This window comes from Pan paniscus, chromosome X, assembly GCF_029289425.2.
Source record: "Pan paniscus chromosome X, NHGRI_mPanPan1-v2.0_pri, whole genome shotgun sequence".
Lineage (NCBI taxonomy): Eukaryota > Metazoa > Chordata > Mammalia > Primates > Hominidae > Pan > Pan paniscus.
The window spans coordinates 116,344,241-116,355,998 of NC_073272.2; the positions used below are offsets into that span (position 1 = coordinate 116,344,241).

At 35.8% G+C, this 11,758-nt stretch overlaps 1 pseudogene; it reads left to right on the forward strand.

The window, feature by feature from the left end:
* The first annotated feature begins 3,496 nt into the window (after positions 1–3,496).
* Positions 3,497–11,322, forward strand: LOC100989006 (protein SET-like; annotated as a pseudogene).
* The last annotated feature ends 436 nt before the right edge of the window (positions 11,323–11,758 follow it).

Genomic DNA, 11,758 nt, shown 5'->3' on the forward strand with positions numbered 1-11,758 from the left:
TTTTGAGTTCATACTGTTTGCCTTACTACAGTGGTTTTCTATTCTGTCAGTTTTTTTCTAGTAACAAAAGAATTGAAAGTACTTATAGAAGTACTGGAATTAAGAGTCAAGAAACCTGGATTCTAGCATTTGCTTTATCATTAGCTTGTTGCTGGACCTTGGGTAATCAGTTCACTCTTAAATGTTCCTATGTTCTTATGTAAAGAGGTAGAATCACATTATTTCTAAGAGGTTTACCAATTTGTATATTCTATGATTACTCCAAAAAAATAAATTCTAATAGACAAACTATTGATTAGTTGTAGTTTTTGTGTAGCAGCAAAAACTAAGCTCTAAACTGAACCATGTAAGAGTATATATTTAACTGGATTAGAGTGATTTTTAAGAGGTAAAACTATTGCACCCCACGAATAGTCTGCAAAATTTAGAAATGCATCTTATTCAAACGCTCAATTTTCTTCAAAAGCATAGACTTTTCAGCCTAGCTAGGAAAAAATTCATTATTATGACTATTCTTATATAAATACGTTTTCAGTTCACTTTGTCTTGCAGAATCACTGCACAATTTTTGGATACTATGATAGCATAAACATAATTACAGTGTTCTCATTTTATAGGCAAATAATTAAACCACAATGCAGAAAAGTTAAATAAATTATGCAATGCCCACTCGTAAGAGACAAAACTAAAATAGAGCATAGTTATTCTGACGCAAAAATTTTATTTTCCCTATTGCCTCCCCCACCATCACTACCTGCTTCCAGATTCCTGAAGGACTAGTTTGCTTTTGACAATCTCAGACACGTAATTTTCTCTTTTTAAAGTGCTACTTCAATCTTTTGAGGAGAAAGGATATTTCTAGTTTAAATTCAGCCCAAATAATACCATCTCAAATGAGAATATCACTAACAACCACCCAACATGTGCACTACTTCCCTTTCCAGTTGATAGTTCAGCACTTTGGGAAGAAAATTGATCTTTTACAGCCACTTAGTAGCATATTTCAAAATCTTACAGCAGTACTTTGCTAAATGGCATCCAGCTCATCTGGATGTGTTGAGTTTCCAGATCATAAACTCCTAAAGGGCAGAGTCTATGATTATTTGGCTAACTTTATATGTCTTATGACTGCGGGTGCTTAATAAATACTATTTCATGGTAATAATGATGATGATGACAAGTTAATGCTCCTCAAAGTGCCAACCAACCAGTCAATTTAGTGAAAGTCAAACTGGTCATTTGATATAAAAAATCTACTTAATTGATTGAATGAATTCTTGAAATTGCAGCTGGTTGTTTTTATGCTTGTATAGACATAACATTAAAGTTCCTTTCATATTGAGAAGGGTTAAGAGAATGGTGCAATATAGATATTCATTAATAGTCAATTTTATCACATCAATCAGAAGCTTTGAAAAAGTTGAGTGAAATTACTGTTGAGGTAAACAAAATATAATCATATAATGGCATGTAATCTCAGGAATCTCAGGAATCTCCTTTAGGTACCCCTCCCCAGCCATGAATTTATGTCACTATATTCTTCTCAGATAAGTCCCTTGGCTTAACTTCATTGATCATGGACTGATGCAATTAGAATCACATATCCCAAGTGGGCAGCTTCCATGTGTCATTTTTTGGCCTGCATAACATTCACAACCATATCTATGTTAGTAAAATAAATCCATTGAAGTCACTAAGCAATTTCTATTGCCAGCAAAGGAATATTGAGGATCATCAGAATTATGCTGATAATTGCTTTAGCATGTCCCTTTACTCACAAATTAATATATACACAATTTTTTAAAACAAGCAAAGTTGGAGGAGTTACTACCTTATTTCTAATCTATTCTAAAGATAGAGTAATCATGAAAATGCAGTATTTGTGAAAACATAGACATATAGATCAACAGAATAGAACAGATTCTAGACATAACCTTACATCTATTTGGTCAATTGATTTTTGAGAAATTTGCCAACATAAGTAATGTGGAAAAAATATTTTTGAACAAATATGTTGGAACAATTTGATAGACATACATATGCAAAAAAATTGACCCTCAACCATGTCTCACACTCTATATAAAAATTAATAGAAAATGTGTCACAGACCCAAATATAAGAATGAAAATTATAAAAATTTTAGGACAAAATAGGAGATAACCTTAGCAACCTTGGATTTGACAAAAATTTCTTAAATACAAAAAAGAACAAATTAATGAAGAAAGTAATAAAAAAATCACAGTTTATTAATATTAAAGCTTTTCTTTTTAAAAGGCACTGCTACAAATGTGAAAAGGTGAGCCATGGGCTTGAAGAAAATACTTGCAAAGCAAATATCTGAAAAATAACTTCTGTGTAGAATACCTAAATTACCTTTACAGTTTAATTGTTAGAACACAAAAAACAGAATTAAAATGGGCAAAATATTTGAATAGTTAACCAAAGACACTCAGGTAATAAATAAGCACATTAAGTGCTGCTTACTATCATTAGCCATTAGGAAAATGCCAACTAAAACCACAATAAAAACTACAACAGACTGTGTGCGGTGGCTCATGCCTGTAATCCCAGCACTTCGGGAGGCTGAGGCGGGCAGATCACCTGAGGTCAGGAGTTCAAGACCAGCCTGGCCAACATGGTGAAACCCCGTCTCTACTAAAACTACAAAAATTAGCTGAGCATGGTGGCACGCACCTGTAATCCCAGCTACTTGGGAGGCTGATGCAGAAGAATCACTTGAACCTGGGAGGTGGAGGTTGCAGAGAGCCAAGATTGTGCCACTGCACTCCAGCCTGGCCTCGATTATACAACAAAATTCCAGCCTGTGCACACTCCAGCCTGTGCAAAATTATACAACAACATTAAAAACAGCAATTTCTTATAACATTAAATACATACCTGTCATACATATCAGCCATTCCACTCCTAATCCTTACCCAACAGAAATGAAAGTATATGCACATACAAAAATTTGTACGTGAATGTTCATAGCAGCTTTATTTGTAATAATCACAAACTGAAAACAACCCAAATGTCTCTCAATAGGTAAAGGATGAAAAATATTTGGTGTATTCATATACTGGGACACTAAGCAATAAAAATAAATAAACTATTGATACATACAAAAACCTAGGTAAATCTTAATTATGCTGAATGAAAAAAGGCAGAAAAATGAGTATACACTGTAGGATATATATATGTATATCCTACAGGATACATATACATATATGTATATATGTATATGCATGTGTATGTATGTGTATCCTACAAGACATACATATATATCCTACAGTGTATACTCATTTTTCTGGCTTTTTTCACCCAGCATAATTTTTTCACTCAGTATCTTATTTCTACATCCTCTTTAATACATATACCTATATATGTATATGTATCCTACAGGATATACATATTTATATATATATGTATGTATATAACTTTATAAAATTCAAACTAATCTATAATGACAAGAGGCAGATCAGTGGTTACTCGGGAAATGGTGGTTGGATTGGCTAGGGAAGGAAAATTACAGATTGGCACCAGGAAACTTTTGGAGGTAAAGGATATGTTTATTATGTTGATTTCGGTGATGGTTCACATATGTAAAACCAAATTTTACACTTTAAAGATTTGACTATATATTTATTCACACACACACAAACACACACACATATTTACACATGTCATCTAGGTACATGTGGCCATTGAAGCCATAGGAAGGATTATAAAATTAGACAGTGGGGGTCTAGAAACAAACCTCGATTAAGTATAACTTGTAACAGCTAGGCAGAAGAAGATGAGCTTTCAAAGAAGTAGGGAAGAAATGGGCAGAGAGACAGAGAAATAAAATCACAGATAAATATTGTATTGTAGAACCTAATGGAAAAGAGTGTTGTAAGAAGAGTTGAGTAGTTCGTCAGCAGTAAACATTGTTGCAAAGAGGTCCAATAAAATGGGAATTGTAAAATCGATTTTATTTAATGACACTGGTGGCCTTAGCCTGATATTTTTATAGAGGAATAGGGCAGAAAACAAAATTTGAGTGGGGGAATGGGAGATAAATAGATGGAGATAGTAAATAAAAGCAGTTTTTTAAAAGATTTTTGCCTTATAGTTACAGAAAAATGAGATATAGAAGGAAGTTGCCAGAAAGAAAGGGATAGCTATGGAAGGCTGTTTTTTATTTAATTGAGGAATAATATTCAAATATTTATATGAGTGTTGTGCTGGAGCTGCACATGAGAGTCAATTATTAAATTTTCAGAAATTTTGCAAGCCATCATTAAAAATAGCCATTATTAAAAAGTAACTTTATAAATTCAGAATTCAGTAAATTATATTAAAATCAAGGTGACAAATACTCAAATCTCATTACTTCTTAATTATTTAACTATTTTATACTACTATCTATACTCAAGGTTATTTATGTCAATTGTATCTGTATAGTGGGACTATTATATAATAGTTTGAAACTGCACATCTCTTCTCCACTTTGTGTTCAATGACATAACGTTGTTAGGTTGAAACTGGCAATGATGGAAGTGTTTACATCACAAAAGTTGGTAAACACTTCAAATAACGACGTGGTTTTAAGAAGTTTGTTGTTATTATGGATTGTCTAGGAGGACATACAGAAAAATCTCAATAATTCTGATTAAATTTAGAAATTGTTGTGTTGTGGCTGTTATATTGTGAATAGCACAAAAAATAAGAAAAATATTTTCCTAGTATCCAAAAGCTATTAATGTGATTCACCAAAAGTCATTCACATCATTGATGAACACATTAATTTCTGACACAGTTTTTTTTAATTTTTATCTTACTCATTGAGGAAAACAAAAATATCAATCAATATTCATGTCAGAACTACACTCATTTGTCAATTACAACCACAGGTTAGTCACAAATATATGAGTTTACCAAAAACAATTAAAACATTCTGTAAGTATCATTAGTTACATGGAATTTATGATAGAAAGACTAGAATATTTTACTATTACTTGTAAATTGTTTGCTATACAGCCTTTATGTTAGTAATATAAATAGTAAATTATGTACATGTATTCATACATGCATTTTTACAGACAGCCAATTATTAAAAAATTACTACCACATTTGTAACTCAGCAAAGCCATGATAAAACTGATCAGCTAAAAAAAATTCTGTCTATATTTTTTGAATAACTATTTTCTGAAAATGTGAAATAGACCTTGAAACAAAGACAACAGAATATGGCACTAGGACAAGAGTCAGAATATAGATATATATTTATGAGAGGTATTGATATGGTTTGGCTGTGTGCCCACCCAAATCTCAACTTGAATTGTATCTCTCAGAATTCCCACCTGTTGTGGGAGGGACTCAGGGTGAGGTAACTGAATAATAGGGGCTGGTCTTTCCTGTGCTATTCTCATGATAGTGAATAAGTCTCACGAGATCTGATGGGCTTATTGGGGGTTTCCACTTTTGCTTCTTCCTCATTCTCTCTTGGTGCCACCATGTAAGAAGTGTCTTTTGCCCTCCACCATGATTCTGAGGCCTCCCAGCCATGTGGAATTGTAAGTCCAACTAAACCTCTTTTTGTTCCCACTTTCGGGTATGTCTTTATCAACGGTGTGAAAACAAACTAACACAGATATCCAATATAGTAAGCAATGTAGCTGTCAGCTGTGGTCAGGTTCAAAAAACACTGGATTTACAAAGTTGGATCAATAAAGTAGATTCATATCAGAACATAATTAAAACTCAAGTATTTCAATTTATTTGTCATTCAATAAAGGCCCTATAACAAACACAATAAATGATGTGGATCAGACACTGTACTAAATGTTTTGAATATGTTAATTCTTCTAAATATTTTTAAAATCCTTATGCATAGGTATTATTACTATCACCATTATATAAGATGAGGAAAGTGAGGCTTGGGCATGTTTATTAGCTTGCACAAGCTTACAGATCTATTAGTAGAAGGGAAAGCATTTGAACAAACTGACTCTAGAGGTAAAATTGCTGATGCAAGTAACCACTATACATCTTTGCCTCCATCCAATCTCATCTTATGTGGTTAACTTTTTCTAAGCTAAGTTGGGCTTTCCCAATAGAACAATAAATCTCTATAAAGAAAGGAATCCTCAACACTAACCATACAGTTTAAGGGTATAATTTGAACATAATAACTCCTTGAAAGTTTAAATTAATTAATAGAAAGAAAAAAATTCACCTGCTGGATATCAGGGTGGGTCAGAGCTCATAAAATTACTTAGAATGGGCTCTAAATCCAAATTCAGAATAATTCTAAATGAGGAAAGCAACAGATATTTATTTTGAAGATTATTCTGATATGTTAATATTTAGGTCTCAGAAATGTCTGTCCTTCCTTTACATAAACTCACTAAGTAGTTTATATAATTGTGAAAATTCTACACAATAAATTCACACACTTATAAAAAAAGTAAAAGTTTTAGAGGATAATATGGTAATCTCTATCAAAATTTATAAAGGATGTGTATCCTTTGAGTCAGAAAAAATTGTCATAAGAAATTTCCTAAGTACACAAAATTATGTGCATTTGTGTATATATGTATATATATGCATACTCACACATATATATTTAATTTTCAGCAGCATTGTTTTAGTAGAGAAAGGTTGATGACAATATAAATGTCCATTAGTATCAGAAGAGTTCAATTAAACATAGTTCACTTATATAATGCAATACTATGCAGCTACTCAAGTGGGTTATAACATTATCTATACATATACTGTCATCAAAAGTTGACATTATTAACAAGCCAATAAAAAAATTTATGACACAAAATACATATCACGATTCCAATTTGGCAAATATGAGACGTGGAGATTTAATTGGTTAGAAGGATAGATATAGGGGCTTGTAGATACATTGGACCATCCTTGAAAGTATATGCACATTCTAACGTGGGGACTTCTGGAAAACGGGTGGACTGGGATGTGAGGTATACTTACTTTCACTTTGTTGCCTATCTATCTGAAAATTTTTTAATAAGAAAAATAAAAACATAGGCATTTGGTAATTTTTTGAAAAAATACTAGCCTCAGCATTCCATTTTTGCAAGTGCCAGCATCAACAGCTATGGAGTCAGTGATCAATTATTTTGGTGGGTATGGTATACAAGGTCATGATCAAGCAACCCCGAGGTTCACTCTTTGTCTACAAAGTTAGATTAAGACATAAAGTCAGGTTAGTTAAATACATATATAACAGGTCCCAGCATGTTCTTGACATTTCCAGATGCCACTGAAAAGCTCTATTTGAAAACTTGAATAGAAATGTAGAAGATATGACATATTGTAAGACCATTACATCTTCCCATTTTCATATGGAGTAGCAAATGTTTGCCACAGGGGCACGTGGAAAGGTGGTAGAAAATCAAAATAGCATCCTAAACTTACAGAAATATATATTATTGTTCAAACTCTGCCAGCTTCCAACTTTACCATTGTTCGTGTGCAAAAATGAGAGTAAGTATAAATGTTTCTGACATATTTGACAACTATTCCATGCATATAAGCAAGCAGAAAAAGAGCATCCTAGGAGAAAAATTTTAAGCATATTGTAGCCTAACCAGCTGAAATTCATAAAGTCATTTCTGAATGGATTTCTCTTGTTCTAATTTAGAGTCTCACAGGAATGGTAAAAATTACCTCAATCTTAATACTGATTTCATGGACTTTTAATTAAATCAAGTTTGAAGAAAATGACTTGATTTCCTATCCTTATGCATCACATCTGAGGAAGTAGAAACATTTATACTCATGATTTAATATGGCCTGTCTAACTGATTGGTTCTCTTTTTTCTGGACATTTTTAGTGGTAAACATAGGTGGAAAGCTAATTCAAGAGGAGGAAAGTATGGGTATCCAGGGTGAGTGATATCAAAGATTGAAATGAGAATGATTTTAAAGGAGGCATAGTGATGAAAGTTGTACTTTAAGTGTGGAAAAAACTGTTAAGAGACTTCTAACTTATAGCATTTTAAAAACTGATCCTTAACTAATTATTTGTATTTGCCAAAATGGATGAATAGGTACCTGTTGCTTTTCTCCACTCAGTTATTGATAGGCAGTCTCTAAAACGGCCTCAAATATCTCTGCCTTCTGCAATTAACACCCTTATATAATCCCTTCTCCTTGAGTGTGGAGTGGACCTAGTGACTTGCTTCTGATAAACAGAACATAGCCAAAGTGATCAAAAGTGATAGAAAGTTACTTCCCTAGATTAGGTAACAAAACACTCAGGCTTTCATTTTGCTTGGCTCTCTCACCTTGCTTCATTCTTTCATGCTTTCTTTCTTGGAGCCATTTCTCTTGGGCAGCCTGCCGCCATGTTGGGAGTAGCTCTGTGGAGTGGTTCAAGTGGCAAGAAACTGATATCTCTGGTCAACAGCCATGCAAATTAGCTTGAAAGCGACTCTCTTAAAGCCTGTCGGCTGGGCGCGGTGGCTCACGCCTGTAATCCCAACACTTTGGGATGCCGAGGCTGGCAGATCACGAGGTCAGGAGATCGAGACCATCCTGGCTAACAAGGTGAAACCCCGTCTCTATTACAAATACCAATAATTAGCCGAGCGTGGTGGCGGGCACCTGTAGTCCCAGCTACTCGGAGGCTGAGGCAGGAGAATGGTGTGAACCTGGGAGGCGGAGCTTGCAGTAAGCCGAGATCCAGCCACTGCACTCCAGCCTGGGCGAGAGTGAGAACTCGTCTGAAAAAAAAAAAAAAATCCTGTCAAACTCCACCTCAGTGAGCTTGAAAGCAAATCCTCCTACCTTGCAGCCATGTTAGAAACTCTCACCCAGTTAAACTAGGATCAAATCTATGACCAATAGAAACTGTGAAATAAGTGTTTGTCATTTTAAACCACTAAGTTTTAGGGCAACTTGTCATGCAGCAATAAAAAAAAAACATACAGCAGCAAATTTTTTCCTGAAAGATTAGTTTGAAGTTTTACAAGTCATCCCATTTTACATGTATGAGGAGAATGAGCTCCCTCTAATGTACAACATGGTGTCTACAGTTTATAACAGTGAATTGTATTCTTGAAATTTGCTAAGAGAGTAAGTAGGGACGTTTAAGTCGGCTGAAACTGTGCCCACAACCGCCCCTTCCCCCAAGTGCTCTGTCCCAGGGAGATGGGGGTTTTATCTATAAGTCCCTGACTGGGGCTGCTGCCTTTGTTTTAGAGATGCCATGCCCAGAGAGGAGGAATCTAGACAGGCAGTATGGCTGCAGCAGCCTTGCTGAGCTGTGGTGGGGTCTGCCCAGTTTGAACTTCCTGGCTGCTTTGTTTACACTGTGAGGGTAAAACTACCTACTCAAGCCTCAGCAGTGGCGGACGCCCCTCCCTCCACCAAGCTCCAGCGTCCCAGGTCAACCTCAGACTGCTGTGCTGGCAGCGAGAATTTCAAGCCAGTGGATCTTAGCTTGCTGGGCTCTGTGGGGGTGGGACCCGGGAGCCAGACCACTTGGCTCCCTGGCTTCAGCCCCCTTTCCAGGGTAGTCAATTGTTCTGTCTTGCTGGCTTTCCAGGTGCCACTGGGGTATGGAAAAAAAAAACGAACCGCAGCTAGGTAGCTCAGTGTCTGCCCAAATGGCCGTCCAGTTTTGTGCTTGAAACCCAGGACCCTGGTGATGTAGGCACCAGAGGGAATCTCCTGGTCTTCGAGTTGCAAAGACCGTGGGAAAAGCACAGAATCTGGGCCAAGTGCACAGTTCCTCATGGCACAGCCCCTCACGGCTTCCCTTGCCTAGGGGAGGGAAATCCCCTGACCCCTTGTGCTTCCAGGGTGAGGGACACCCCACCCTGCTTCGGCTAACCCTCTGTGGGCTTCACCCACTGTCCAACCAGTCCCAGTGAGATGAACCGGGTATTTCAGTTGGAAGTGCAGAAATCACCTGCCTTCTGCCTCAATCTCGCTGGGAGCTGCATACCGGAGCTGTTCCTATTCGGCTATATTGTCAGCAGAAGAGGTCAGAATTGATCGCCAAAATCCTGAATTTTTGGGTAACAACATTTGTCAACCATCCACAAGTGTCTGTACTCCTTGGGGAGGAGAATGAAGAGGCTCTACATTATTTGACTAGTGACAGAATTTGGAGATGTTAAATCAGGTTATAGAATAGATTTTTATTTTGATGAAAATCCTTGCTTTAAAAATAAATTTCTCTCCAAAGAATTTCCTCTGAATGAGATTGGTGATCCATCTTCAAAGTCCACCAAAATCAAATGGAAATCTGGGAAGGATTTGACAAAACGTTCAAGTCAAACGCAGAATAAAGCCAGTAGAAAGAGGCAGCATGAGGAACCAGAGAGCTTCTTTACCTTGTTTACTGACCGTTCTGATGCAGGTGCTGATGAATTAGGAGAGGTAATCAAAGATGATATTTGGCCAAACCCATTACAGTACTACTTGGTTCCCAGTATGGATGATGAAAAAGAAGAAGGAGAAGAAGATGATGATGATGATGCTGATGATGATAAAGAGGAGGAAGGATTAGAAGATATTGATGAAGAAGGGGATGAGGATGAAGGTGAAGAAGATGAAGATGATGATGAAGGGGAGGAAGGAGAGGAGGATGAAGGGGAAGATGACTAATAGAAAACTGATGGATTCCAACCTTCCTTTTTAAAAATTTTCTCCAGTCCCTGGGAGCAAGTTGCAGGCTTTTTTTTTTTTTTCCTCAGTTGCTCTGTTCTTGAGGTCTCTTTTCTCTACGCTATGGTTCTCAACTTATTTGGGGGAAAATACCTTGAGCAGAATACAATGGGAAAAGAGTCTCTACCCCTTTTTGTTCAAAATTCATTTTTATCCATTGCTGTCTGAACAAAAACTGTACAGAATCAACACCACTGAGCTCTGTGGGAAAAAAGAAAAACCTGCTCCCTTCGCTCTGCTGGAAGCTGGAAGGTGCTAGGCCCCTGTGTAGTAGTGGATAGAATTCTAGCTTTCTTCCTCTTTTCTCTGTATATTGGGCTCAGAGAGTACACTGTGTCTCTAAGTGAATATGGACAGTTAGCATTTAGCAACATTTATCTGTCTACTTTCTCTTGTTTAAGAAAAGAAAAAAAAATAAAAAATGGGGTTATAGAAGGTCAGCAAAGGGTGGGTTTGAGATGTTTGGGTGGGTTAAGTGGGCATTTTAACAACATGGTTTCTCCTTTGGTATGTTTAATTGTGATATTTGACAGACATCTTTGCAGTTTAAGATGACACTTTATAATGAATTATCTCCTAATGATGACTTAAGCCCTGCCACTCAATGGAAGAATCAGCAGAACCTGTACAATCTTATTTGGAATTGACATTCTCCATTGTAATTTTATTCTTGTTTATTTTTAAATTTTCTTTCTGTTTCACTTGAAAGGAAAGATGATGCTCCGTTTTAAAATATCAAAAGTGTACAAGTTGCTTTGTTACAATAAAACTAAATGTGTACACACATACACAGACACAAAATAGAGTAAGCAGGTCTAAAGTGTTCTTACCACCAAAGAAAGGTAAGCATAAGAGGTGATGGTTATGTTAATTAGTTTGATCATAGTGATCATTTCACAATGAATACATATAAAACATTGTTGTACACCTTAAATATACATAATTTTTGTTTGCCAATTATACCTCAATAATTCTGGGAAAATATTTTTAAATACTCAGAGGTGATTATTTTATCCAAGTAAAATCTAATTTAATAAAATGTAATCACTTCCAATTATTAGTTTTG